We start from the raw sequence: 12,347 nt of genomic DNA, 5'->3' as shown, positions 1-12,347 counted from the left end.
AAACGCCAACCCAAGGAACACATAAAAAATGAACTGATAGAATGAACTGTACAGTGTTGAAGTGGCTTAAATGCATCAGAAAATATAGTGGGCTCTTGAAGTTGAACTTTGGATTTAAAATTAATTGCATTTCAGTGCTCAAAATTGTAGATTACAATATCTATTTTATACTTATTTCATAAAATGTACTGCATATTGAAATAAAATGAGCTATATCAATTTTATATACAGTACGATTCAAAAGTTTGGGTTCCGTAATACTTTTAAGTCAAGTCACTTATGCACATTTATTAGATAAATACAGTAAAAACTATGTCATATTGTGCAAATATTAGAACAATTTAAAATAAGTGTTTTCTATTTTAATACATTTTCAAATGTGATGGCAAAGCTGAATTTTAATCAGCCGTCAATCCAGTCTTCAGTGTCACATGATCCTTTTAGAAATTATTCTAAAATGCTGATTTGGTGCTCAAGAACTCTTTCTTAATATTATCACTGTTCAAAACAGTTTAAGGAATAATATTATAAATGTCACTTTTGTCACCTTCCGGGAATAATAAAAAATAAAATAAAAAATATGACCCCAAACTTTTGAACAGCAGTGTATATTAAAGCAGAAAATGTCAGGCACAACGAATGTCGGTGCTCTCAAAAAGGTAATCGCTAAGCACCATATTAATATCTATAAACATATATACAATATTTAAATATATACACACAATGCCACATACATAGTGAAAAAGAAAACAAAAGGCAGATGAGAGTGATTCACTAAATCGTCTGCTGGTGAGACAACGTGAGACGGAGAGGGAAAAGAGAAAGAGAAAGACTTGGGAAGACGTACGACTCACTGGCCTGCCTCATACAGCAGATGTTGTTGCCTATTGAGCTGTTAATTTAACTGGAGTTTATTGAATAGTAATTAGGAGGAGTTCACTTACCATGATAGAGCCTGCTCTGCAAGCTAAACTAGCCTTTACCCCCCTTCCACCTCACCTCTGTGGCTGTTCATAAGGAAACCTGCAGAAAATATAATATATTTCATTAAAATATGGTAAGGATATGTCTGCAGACTGTAGGCGATAATAACCTTCCCTTGCACTATGCAAGATTATCAAAATTCAATAGTCCAAGATATTACTCAAAGCATTGTGGTTCCCCAGATATAACAAATTATATTATTCCACAATGTTATTATTTGTGGAGCCCTCTTAATGCTCTATTTATCAGGGTGAGAGGGTGCCGAGGAAAATCAATGTTTAATCAGCAGTAAGCTGTTTGCACGGGGCACCGAGTGAAATCCTGTAACCCAGACACACTCAGTGATATAACTATCTCACAGTCCATAATCAATCAACAGCTCCAACTCCATAGAACACAATGCCAAAGTGCATATGATCCCATCAAAGTTTACACCAGCCTGCCCACTAAACACGCATACAGAGAGCTCTTTCTGTGTGCTAAACCGATAGACCAGCTCCAGCGGTTTTGGTTATAAATCAGAGAAGAAGTTTTAGTAACAGTGTTGACTTTCTCTTTCGTCTCTGAGTGTGTGGGGTGTAGGCACCTGGTCTCTGTCGTCAGTCTAATATGGACCCTGCCAGCTCCATGCGCTCAAATGCTCACAAACATATGCCGCCATTGTGATGGAGATGAGCAGCAGGGATGTCTCCCTCTTTCCTTTCACTACACAGCCAATGGGAGACCCCCGTGGAGGGTCGCAGGTCAAGTGGGAGGGTATTGTGATTGGTGGGCTCAGGGGAAAGGCCTTGAGGATGTGTGAATTAGGCTCATCAGCGTGAGGTCACGCGTGTTTGAAAGCGTACGTCTAACCCCTCGTGTGTCTTCCAGCCCTGACAGCTTCATCAAGGTTGGGCCTTATGAATAAAAATCAGAAGAGTCATGAATTTTAACATGCCCACAGGACCAACGAAGCATTCTCCTTGGTTAACAAACCTAAACCCAGTGAACTGTTTTCATTGTCAGTCACGTACTCATTTGATTTACACTCGATTCCACTGGCTATCAACCACAACAATAAAAACTCTCTGAATGTGCTTTGATTTGAACATTTTGTTTAAAACCAAGCATTAAAGTGTGATTTTATTATTTTAATATCTTTTTTTGTATCTGTTTAAAACATATGAATGGTCAAATTGTTGCTGATGAAACTAAATTGATTTAAATGTATTGCAAAGTTTGATATAATATTTATACACACAGCAGATGTTTTGTTCAAAACAACCCAAAGTGCAATCAAACCCATGCAATCATATTTTTGTTTGATATTTCAGTTAACTTGATTTATATTAGAAAATGTGTTAGAGAGTTTGACTCCTAACCCTAAGGTTATGGGTTTGAGTCTCGGGCTGGCAATACCAAGAATGAGGTGTCCTTCTGCAAAGCACCGAACCCCAAACAGCTCCCCGGGTGCCTCAGCATAAATGGCAGCCCGATGCTCCGGGTGTGTGTTCACTGTGTGTGTGTGTGTGTGCACTTTGGATGGGTTAAATGCAGAGCACGAATTCTGAGTATGGGTCACCATACTTGGCTGTACGTCACATCTCTATTTTTCAAAAGGCAAACTTACACAAGTGTGCTGATCCCTTGAAATGCTTTGATGTTTGTTATATGTTCAATATGTACTCATGATTTTGTTGTATCATAAACAAATAAATTAAATGTATTTCTTTATATTTCTTATTCTTTTCTATTTTTATTAATAATGAAAATAAAAATGATAAAAAAGAAAATGTTATGAATGATTATTGCTGATATCCTGAACATCTTGGATGACATGGGGGTGAGTAAATTACCAGGAAATTTTCATTCTGGAAGTGAACTACTTTAAGTCTTCCTTCAGAAATCATTCTAATATGCTGATTTGGTGCCAATGAAATAATTTTTATTGTTATCAATTTTGAAAACTGTTTCTGCTTAATGTTTTCATGAAATCCGCCTTCTGATATTTTTCAGGAATCTTAAATGAATAGAAAGTTCAAAAGAACAGGATTTATTTGAAATTGTAAAGACTCTTTTGTAAAGTCAATTTTGATAAATTTCAAATTAGACCCCAAACTTTTGAAGGGTATACACATATAATAAATGTGTAATCATATAAATGTTTCACATTGCGCAACAAAATAAAATATTTTAAAACTTCCAACAACGTGTCAGAAAGCGAGAGATGGAAACACAAAGAAAACAAATTGCAACGTAACAGTCAAAGTTCTTAAGCAGGCTGTTCCAGGCTAAACATTGATTTGAAATAAAACACTGGATGTCTGCAGCTACTTGGAGCACATTTCAAAATGTCACATTTCTGGCCTGTCGAGCTCTCGCTGGCTTTGAGCTGTTTAGCTGCTCCACACCACAAGAGCAGAGGCGAAAACGGCCTGCGTTAATACCACATCAGTCTCTCATTGATTTCATGTTAGTTTCCCGGACCACCTTTTCTTCTTGAATCAATTTGAAAATAAAAGAAAACCAGAGGCTAAAATAAGCAAGGGAGGTTGCAACCTTTGATCCCGGCATAATTGAAAGAAAAGGTCAAAGCTTATCACCGCAATGCATAATAAACGCAGCAACGATTTCTCATTGTCAAAGAGATTAAAAGTAGCCTATATATAAGTGTATTCTCGTAAGATAAAATATTAAATTGTATAAAACTAAAGCAGACCTGTGTGGGAGGGGACCATATTTAAAACTTACAATGCTACTATCTCTACTATATTTAAGCAGTGTAACACAGTAATTGGATGTTTTCACAAAATGCTCTTTCAGTAATTAGCTACTTTTCCCAAAGACTCACAAAGTAGTGCAAACAAACACTTTCGATGTTTGTCAACACCAGTGAGCGAAGGGAATAATCAAACATAGCGTTAAAAAATCTGGTTCAATCCATTGAATCAGTTCGTCCTTAACATCCCTATCCCTCTCATCGTGTGAGAAATTACGATTTATTAGTCAAACGGTCCATCCTAAACAATTCTTTCTCTTCTGTAGTATTTGGAAAGTTTGATTCATTCTGGTGAATCAAAAAAATAAATAAAATAAAATCACAAAATAAAATGTAATCTAAATCTTACTGACCACAAACGTTTTTTACAAAAATTTTATAAAAGCTTTCGATTTCAAATAAATGCCATTCATTGACATTTCTAGTCAATTAAAAATAAATAAATGCAAAAAGGGGTAGACAAAAAAGGGTGCACAACTGGGATACATACCTGTTTTCCACATTGATAATAAGCAGAAATGTTTCTTTAGCAAATCAGCATATTAGAAAGATTTCTGAAGGATCATGTGACACTGAAGACTAGAGTAATGATGCTGAAAATACAGCTTTGAGCACAGGAATAAATTACATTTTAAAATATATTAAAATAGAAAACAGTTATTTAAAATGTTAAAAGTATTTCACAATATTACAGTTCTTGCTGGATTTTGGATCAAATAAATATAGCCTTTGTGAGCAGGAGAGACTTCTTTTAAACCCATACATACACACACACACACACACACACACACACACACACACACACTTTTATATACATCATAGTACCTCTAAGTAATTACAGTGTGAAATGCAAATACACAAACACACTGTAGGTAAAAACAAGCACTGACATACTAGATTAATCACTCAATCATGAGATCCACTGGTCACACCACTGCCTACTCTACTGCCCTCTAGTGAACACTGCAGACAGTAGCCAACTGCCTCCCAAGCACATAATAAACTCCAATACTTAGGGTTAAAACCTCTTTTAGCATCACTAAATGCATACAGTGACTTCCTGCATAAGAGCAGCTTCTGAAGAACTTCATATCTGATAAAGGTGACACAGGGACAGATGATCCAGAAAAGCTGCAATGCAGAGAGGCAGATGGAGGAGCAGAGAGCATTAATATGGGACAGTCATTTAGCTCTTAGACACGCACCCGCAGATGGAAGGTTGATGAATGAAATTCATCTGAAATGTGACGTTGAGCTGATGTAGTTAAATGTCAGTCGAGTGACTTTTTAGCGAGAGTCTTTCCGAGGCGACGAGAGGCCGCCCAGGCTGGCGCTCGGCCCTTCTTCCTTTTCACAGCTCAACTGCTTGTAATGAATCACTGGCCAACACAATATCCACTCCCCTGAAAGAGCGAGAGAGCCCCTTGAGCTTTAAAGCAGCATCCATCTGCACATAAGTCTCCTCCTGCCACCTCAACTGCAGCAAGTAAAACAAATGCGGTTGGTCATCACTGCCAGTCGTGCTTTAAGGGCCTGACGAGAAACGACTGCATGTCCCTCCCACCCTCCCCCAGCCGCTGGGCATATCTCTATTTCAATCTCTCTGTTCCGTCCCTTTCTCTCTTTCTCCCTCTCTTTGCGCTGAAGCACAGGCAAGAAATCACTCCCATTCAGCCAAGGACACAAACTCCCATCACACACTCGCTCTCTCGCTCTCTCTCACACACGCACACACAGAGGCAAGCTCTCAATATAAATATCTCTAGCGCTCTGGATAGCTCTGAGATTTATTCTGCTGCCAAGCCAGCAGAAAATTGACTTGTTTCATGGAGGCAGGCTATTGACACACTACCGTTGGGAGGCAGAGAGAGGGATGGATGGAAAGAGAGAGAGAGAGAGAGAGGGTGTGCGTGTGCATGTGTGAAAAAGCGAAAGAGAGAGCCAGAGAGGAAGATGTGAGCCCCTCCATTACAGGATAATGTAATCAGTAGTGTGGGAAATGGCGATGAGTAAAATGGTACAGCTGACATTTATATAAGAGGATATTGATGACATAAGCTGAGGAGGCAGACGTCCTCCCCTCTGCTCCTGCGGATTGATAAAGAAGCTCATTTAGCCAGTATATCATTCTTTCCCCAGAAGAGCTGGGAGAACTGCTGGGCCTGGAGCGAGGCGTGAAGGCGGGGGTAGACAGGGAGAGACGGCAGATAAATAGGCTCAGATCTAACCATAACCTTTCCAGGCAAAAAACAAAAAAACAAAACAAAAAAAAAAGACAAAAACTTGCAGTCTTCTTTACGCCAGTGCTATGAGGTGACGCAGATTACATGGGTGATGTACAATGTGGTCTTATGATACGGTCTAATCCTGAGTGCGTTAATGTCAACATGAATCAAAATTGACCATAGAATTTTGAAATGCATGTTCCTGATTGCTCACAAAGAAATTGCCTTTGTAAACTGTGGGATGCGGGGTATGAGTTGCGACCGTGAAATGAAAAATAGCATTCAGAGGTGGGGGCTGGACTGGGGTTCAAATTTGGCCCTGGACAAATCGAGCCCATCCAACAAAATCCACATCAGGCCCATTCACAAATTCCCCTCTGAATGTGTTGGTGGGTCATAGCGCCTTCAGTTGGAGTACATAAATGAATAAATAAAACAGGACAAAAACGAATACTGACAGATATTAATGAATGCAACAAACTTAATAAATTTTTGTTAGAAAAGCACTTGACACTGATTTTGAGCTAGACTGCTGGAAAGTTACAGCTAATAAATTCTGTCATCACTTCTTCGCCCTCACGTCGTTCCAAATGACTTTCTTCCATTGAACACAACAGCTTATTTTATAAAATGTTACCAAACAATTTTGGTTACCCTTGATTTCTACTGTACGGACAAAAAGATCCTGAATTTTTCAAAGCATGTTCCACAGAAAAAAAGAAATTCATACAGGTTTGAAATGTCATGATGTTGAGTAAATGATGACAATTTTCATTTTTGGGTGAAACTCCCTTTAAGAACTTTATTATCTGTTAATATAACACAAAAAGTAAAACCATGGTCTTCATTATCATGGTTATATGGTTTTTCAAATAATTAATAGGTAATAAACTATACAATTTGTAATAAAGAAAAAAGAAACATGAATAAACTACAAAACACTTTCTATAAAATTAAAATATTCCCAAATATGTAATAACAGTAACATGTATAAATACATTTATGTCTAGACATCGTCTATTTGTACAGTGTTGATAACTTTAAGTTAAACTATGCTGCTGAATTAACAAGCCTATTATGTTTTTCCAATATACCTCATTGTCGTGGCTGTTTTCAGCCAGCATCACTACAGAACCTTTAACGTTCTCATATGATACAGCTGTATAACAATTCTGGGTCACATCTGAGGTCTCCCTTGTTTCGGTGATCGGCCCACTACTTGAATGGAATGTCCCGGTGGCCAATAGGCGATCACATGCCCCCCATGCCAATGCCATCCCTATGCTCTCTGTCACAACCCCCCCCCCCCCCCCACTAGTGAATAATATTCTGAGAATAAAAGTATTAATTTTTTATGCTACTTATACAAATTTATGAATGGTAGTGTATCATGTTTTTCACAAAAATAATAATCAGCAAAAAACTGATTTGAACAATAATGAGAAATGTTTCTTGAGCAGAAAAACAGCATATTATAATGATTTCTAAAGGACCATGTGACACTAAAGACTGGAATAATGGCTGCGGAAAAATCCAGCTTTTCCATTACTTGAATGAATTACATAGAAACATTTTAGAAACATAAAAAAATCATTAATACAAGTTTGACTCCCACTTTTTACTATCCAATCAATTTATGACTGCTCAAATCAAATCAAATCCCATGCTTTATTTTTATCTTGAATACCATTTCAGTCAGAAATATGTCAGGTTATGGAAATAAAATAAGTTTGCATGTTCAAAAATTTTTGTACATTTGGAAATAAGAAAGTCAAAGAAACAGAGGGTAAGGAAGAGAAAAGTAAAGAGTGAGGAGAAAGAGGAGGCATTTTTCCCTCTGGCCCGGTTTAAAAGAGGAGTGGAGAACAGAGGATGAGCAAAAGATGGTGAGGTGAGCATGAATTTTTGCTTGAATCAGCATTCGCTCAGCCGAGAGAGAAGTAGTGCAGGACTATAATTTAGTCTGGGCACAGCTCAAGGCTCATGTCAACCCTAAACAGACACCCTGGTTGATCATTTGAGAGGCGCTACGCCCAGCAACTTCTCATTAGATGTACTAAATCAGTGTAGAATTATAATAGCACGCACCAGGAACTTTAGAACAGACCAAACACTAAAAGCTGGTGGGTTAAATGTCTTTTTCCTAGATGTGTTTTTGGAACCCTTCTGATTTCATTCATTAAACGGCTCAAACATTTAACCTGCTTGAAGTCGTGTTCCCTATCAATCCATGGAAAACACTGGAGGAGCTCCTCAGAACTTCACCTGGACATACTGCCTAAAGCGATACTAATACATGCTTCACTCCTGATGAAGTCACCAAATCAGAAATGACATACAACACAAACAAATAAATATATTGTAATTATGTAAGCCTGGGGTTAATTTTTGAAAGAAGTCTCTTATGCTCAGTAAAAACTGTAACGTTGTGAAAATTAGTGTTTTCTACTTGAACATACTTTAAATGTAATTTATTCCTGTGTTGGCAAATGTCTTCAGTGTCAGAAATCATTGCTGATTTGGTGCTCAAAAAAACATTTCTTATTAATATCAGTTTTGAAAACGTCTGTACTGCTTAATATTTTTCATGGAAACAGTACAATTGATATTTATTTAAGCTCAAAAGAACAGCATTTATTTGAAACAGAAATATTTTGTAACATTATTTAATCACTTAGATGTGTCCTTGCTGAATAAAAATATTTATAAATATAAGAATTATAATAGTTTAAACATTTTGAACTTTCAACTTGATTGGCAATCAGTCTAACTGCTCAAAATCCAGATGACAAAATTACACAAAAATGGCAAAATGGCAAATTTCTCAGTAGTATGACATCATACATTCATACCTTAAGACAAGGACATAATAAAACATTATTTTGGTATACTTGGTGCAATAAGAGAAATAAGACCAAAGAAAAACTAAATATAATGTTTAACAATTATATAGTTCTGTACATTAGTGTTAGACAGGATAGCTTTTACTTTTGCATAACATGAGGTAGGTTTCAATAGATTTTTTACTTTAAAGCTTTAGTATAACAAAGTAAAAACACACTCCAGTCCGGTATCAAATACTCACGCATTCAGGCCACTTCCCCCATGCAATACTCCCCTGGAAAAAGCCACCAGGGCAGATTTTGGCAGTGCACCTTTCAAATGACCTCAGGTTTCCATCAGAGTGGCCTGTGCGTGGCCACAGTGTTGCCACAGAGGCTTGACCTTTAGCTGCCTTTGTTGTAATTCTATAAGAGGCTCAGGGCCGACACCCTAACCCAACACGGGGCGCAACACAACCCTGCCACATCTCTAACAGGCGTGACTGCACCTCTCTCATACCTACTCACAGATAACTCAAATTTATTGAACCCCCTTTTCCTCTGTTTGTCTATAGAATTTCCACGGGGCCATGGATGACATTTCACATGAATATAATTAATGAGTGCAAAGCTTCCGAGACATTCCATATTTTCCTTCAAAGGCATAGAAGACGTCTCATTAAGTCTGCATTTGAAGACGATTTAAAATAGCATATGATCTAAATTTGAAACAATTTTACTTAAGAAAAAAAAATAGTCTAATAACATTTTCTGTGAAGCTGTGATTTTATGTGAGACCCTGGATCACAAAACCAGTCTTAAGTTGCACAGAGATATTTGTAGCAATAGCCAAAAATACACTGTATGGGTCAAATTTGTAGATTTTTCTTTTATGCCAAAAATCTTTAGGATATTAAGTAAAGATCATATGAAGATATTTTGTAAATTTTCTAACGTAAATATCTCAAAACTTCATTTGTGATTAGTCATAAAAAATTATTTTGGTATTTTTTTTTTTTTCACATTTGCTGTCTATATTCAATTGGCAAGTTTTTAGAAAGAATTTGCCTTTAAAAACAAAAGCACCGCATCAAATTTGTCAAAGGAATTCATCCACGTTCCTCAGTTCAGCACCAGAGGCCTTTCTCCTGACATGTGTCATCTAATCTGTCATAAACCCTTTCCCTGGGTACAATAATTCTTCCATTACTTTCATTTCATTCTGTATTAAGACCACAGAGTCACACATCATGTTGTGAGGTCAAAGCCCTTACACTGATGGACTTCAGATATTAAACTACAGATCTAGAAGGATCACTGAAACAGCTCAGCTTTGGTATTTTTAATAGTCAATTGTGTCTACTAATGTGCCCCTACAACCTTAATAATTCCCTTGCATCTCTGGAAAGCACAAGAATAATAAAAAGGTGTTAGTTTCAGTATAGCTGATTTTCTCTATGTTTTTTTGGTGTTGGATCAGCTGCTGTGGTGAGGCCTCAGGGTTAGTCCTGACTGATAATGTGGGTGCAGGAACTGTGCCATATTGACCTTGCTGTTGGGTTTAGGGGTTTTAAGCACTGCAAGGTCGACGGCTTACACCAGATCAAACATCCAGATGGGCTAAAAGAGAAAGGCAAACTGCCACAGTCTAGACTGAGTCACTGAAACAGATCTCTGTTGCTCTGTTTGCCCAAACAGGAGTCCCAACTTCTGTGATTTTGTTCAACTGACCCCCATTAACCTCGGGACACAGAACAGACCTTTCTCACTCTGAGAGAGATCCAGCAAGCTGGGAGATCCTCTCTCATTCAAGTTTTGACTCTGATTCTTAACAAATCAATCTGAATCAGCCGCTCTGTCAAAGTGCTTCTCTTACAATCAGTATTTTCACATTAAGGTGGAATAACTGCATTCACTTCAATCATTTCTTCCTTAAGGAAGTCAATTTCTGACACATAATGAAAAATATCATACTTGGATAAATGTTTATGAAAATTCATAATGTCATAAGTTATGACATAAAAAAAAAAATGACAGCCACAGTTGAGATAAAACGTCATAAATATGAGAGACTAAGTCATACCGATGAAAAAAATATGCATCTAAATTATGACAGTCAATACTGAGCTAAAAAGTCTGAATATGACTTAAGTCCAAAATTTGATAGTCATAACTATAAAACTTAAAATCAACAAATTATGATAAATAAATAAAAATAATTAAGAGACCAAGTCATAAACATGAAATGAAACAAACATTATGGCATTCAAAATTAAGAAAAAGCAATACATTTGACTTGTACCATAATTATGAAATAAAGCCATAACTATGACATTAAAAGTAAAATTATGACAACCATTTTAAAGTGTAAAATGATGAAATACTATGACTGTTTATGTCCAGATTATGACCTTTGTCATGTAGGTTTGACTTTTCTCATAATTATAATTTAGCATCTTATAAATTTGATTTATGATGTCATAATGATTTACCATAGCATGACTTTTCCCCTATGTTGTAGAAATGGGCTTCTATACATTTTACTATATTTCATGAATTTAAAAACATATTAGTGCAGGTAATGATTTTAGATAGAATTATTTTTAAATATATCATTTTTTATTTAGAAATGTTTTAAATTAAACGTGTGTGTGTGTGTGTGTGTGTTTGCGCACACACGCACGTATGTTTAATATATTATATATATGCACACTCACACACAGTCTTTCTTCTTTCACACACATCCAAATGCCATATCTGCCATATATTTTACCATGTCAGATGTTATCACATGACGGCCCTTCTGTTCAAGCCTTTGAATCAATTGCGTTAATACTGTCACGTAACAATTGCCACAGATATCCAGCTTCACTGCTGATCAACACACTGAGGCCATGAGGAGGGTCTCCTACATGTGTGTCACACAACAGGTGCTGGATTTCGCCATCAGCCCGGAACCGAGACAAACGCAGAGGCTGCACAAAACAACAGGAGAAGAAAGAGACTGAACACACGCAATCGACATTCCCACCACTTCCCCTAAAATACTATCATTTATAACAGGTGCTGCAAATCTACATTATATTTTTCAGACATAAATAACTAAACCACCACAGTCTACATAAAGAACATTGCGCTTTCAGACTACTGAAGATAATAAAGCTGCTTATTCTAATAAACAGTAGGACCATTTGTCTTGCATCAGATAATCACAAAGTCGTCTAGCCTAAGGTGACAAGGGCCACCATCTCATTTTGATCTTCATAAATTGTTGTCGAGAAATGGATACTGTATGCTTCACATAAGCCACAGGGGAAGCCACATGCACAAACATTTTTCTTGGCAAAAATCCTGTCACTCAGTTTTATGAGTTGACCCGTCCGGAGTGAGAGGAGATTAGCAGGGGTCAGAGGGCACCGGTGCTAGATTCTGACACCCGCGATGCATTCTGGACACTTGTTAAGAACACAGACGTGGGATGCGAGAGAAGCCAAGGGAGACGCAAAATAGAAATAACATGTAAGCGGATAGCAAATGACGACTTCGCCCGGTGCCACC

This window comes from Carassius gibelio, chromosome B10 (genome assembly GCF_023724105.1).
Source record: "Carassius gibelio isolate Cgi1373 ecotype wild population from Czech Republic chromosome B10, carGib1.2-hapl.c, whole genome shotgun sequence".
Lineage (NCBI taxonomy): Eukaryota > Metazoa > Chordata > Actinopteri > Cypriniformes > Cyprinidae > Carassius > Carassius gibelio.
This window is presented reverse-complemented; position numbering follows the sequence as displayed.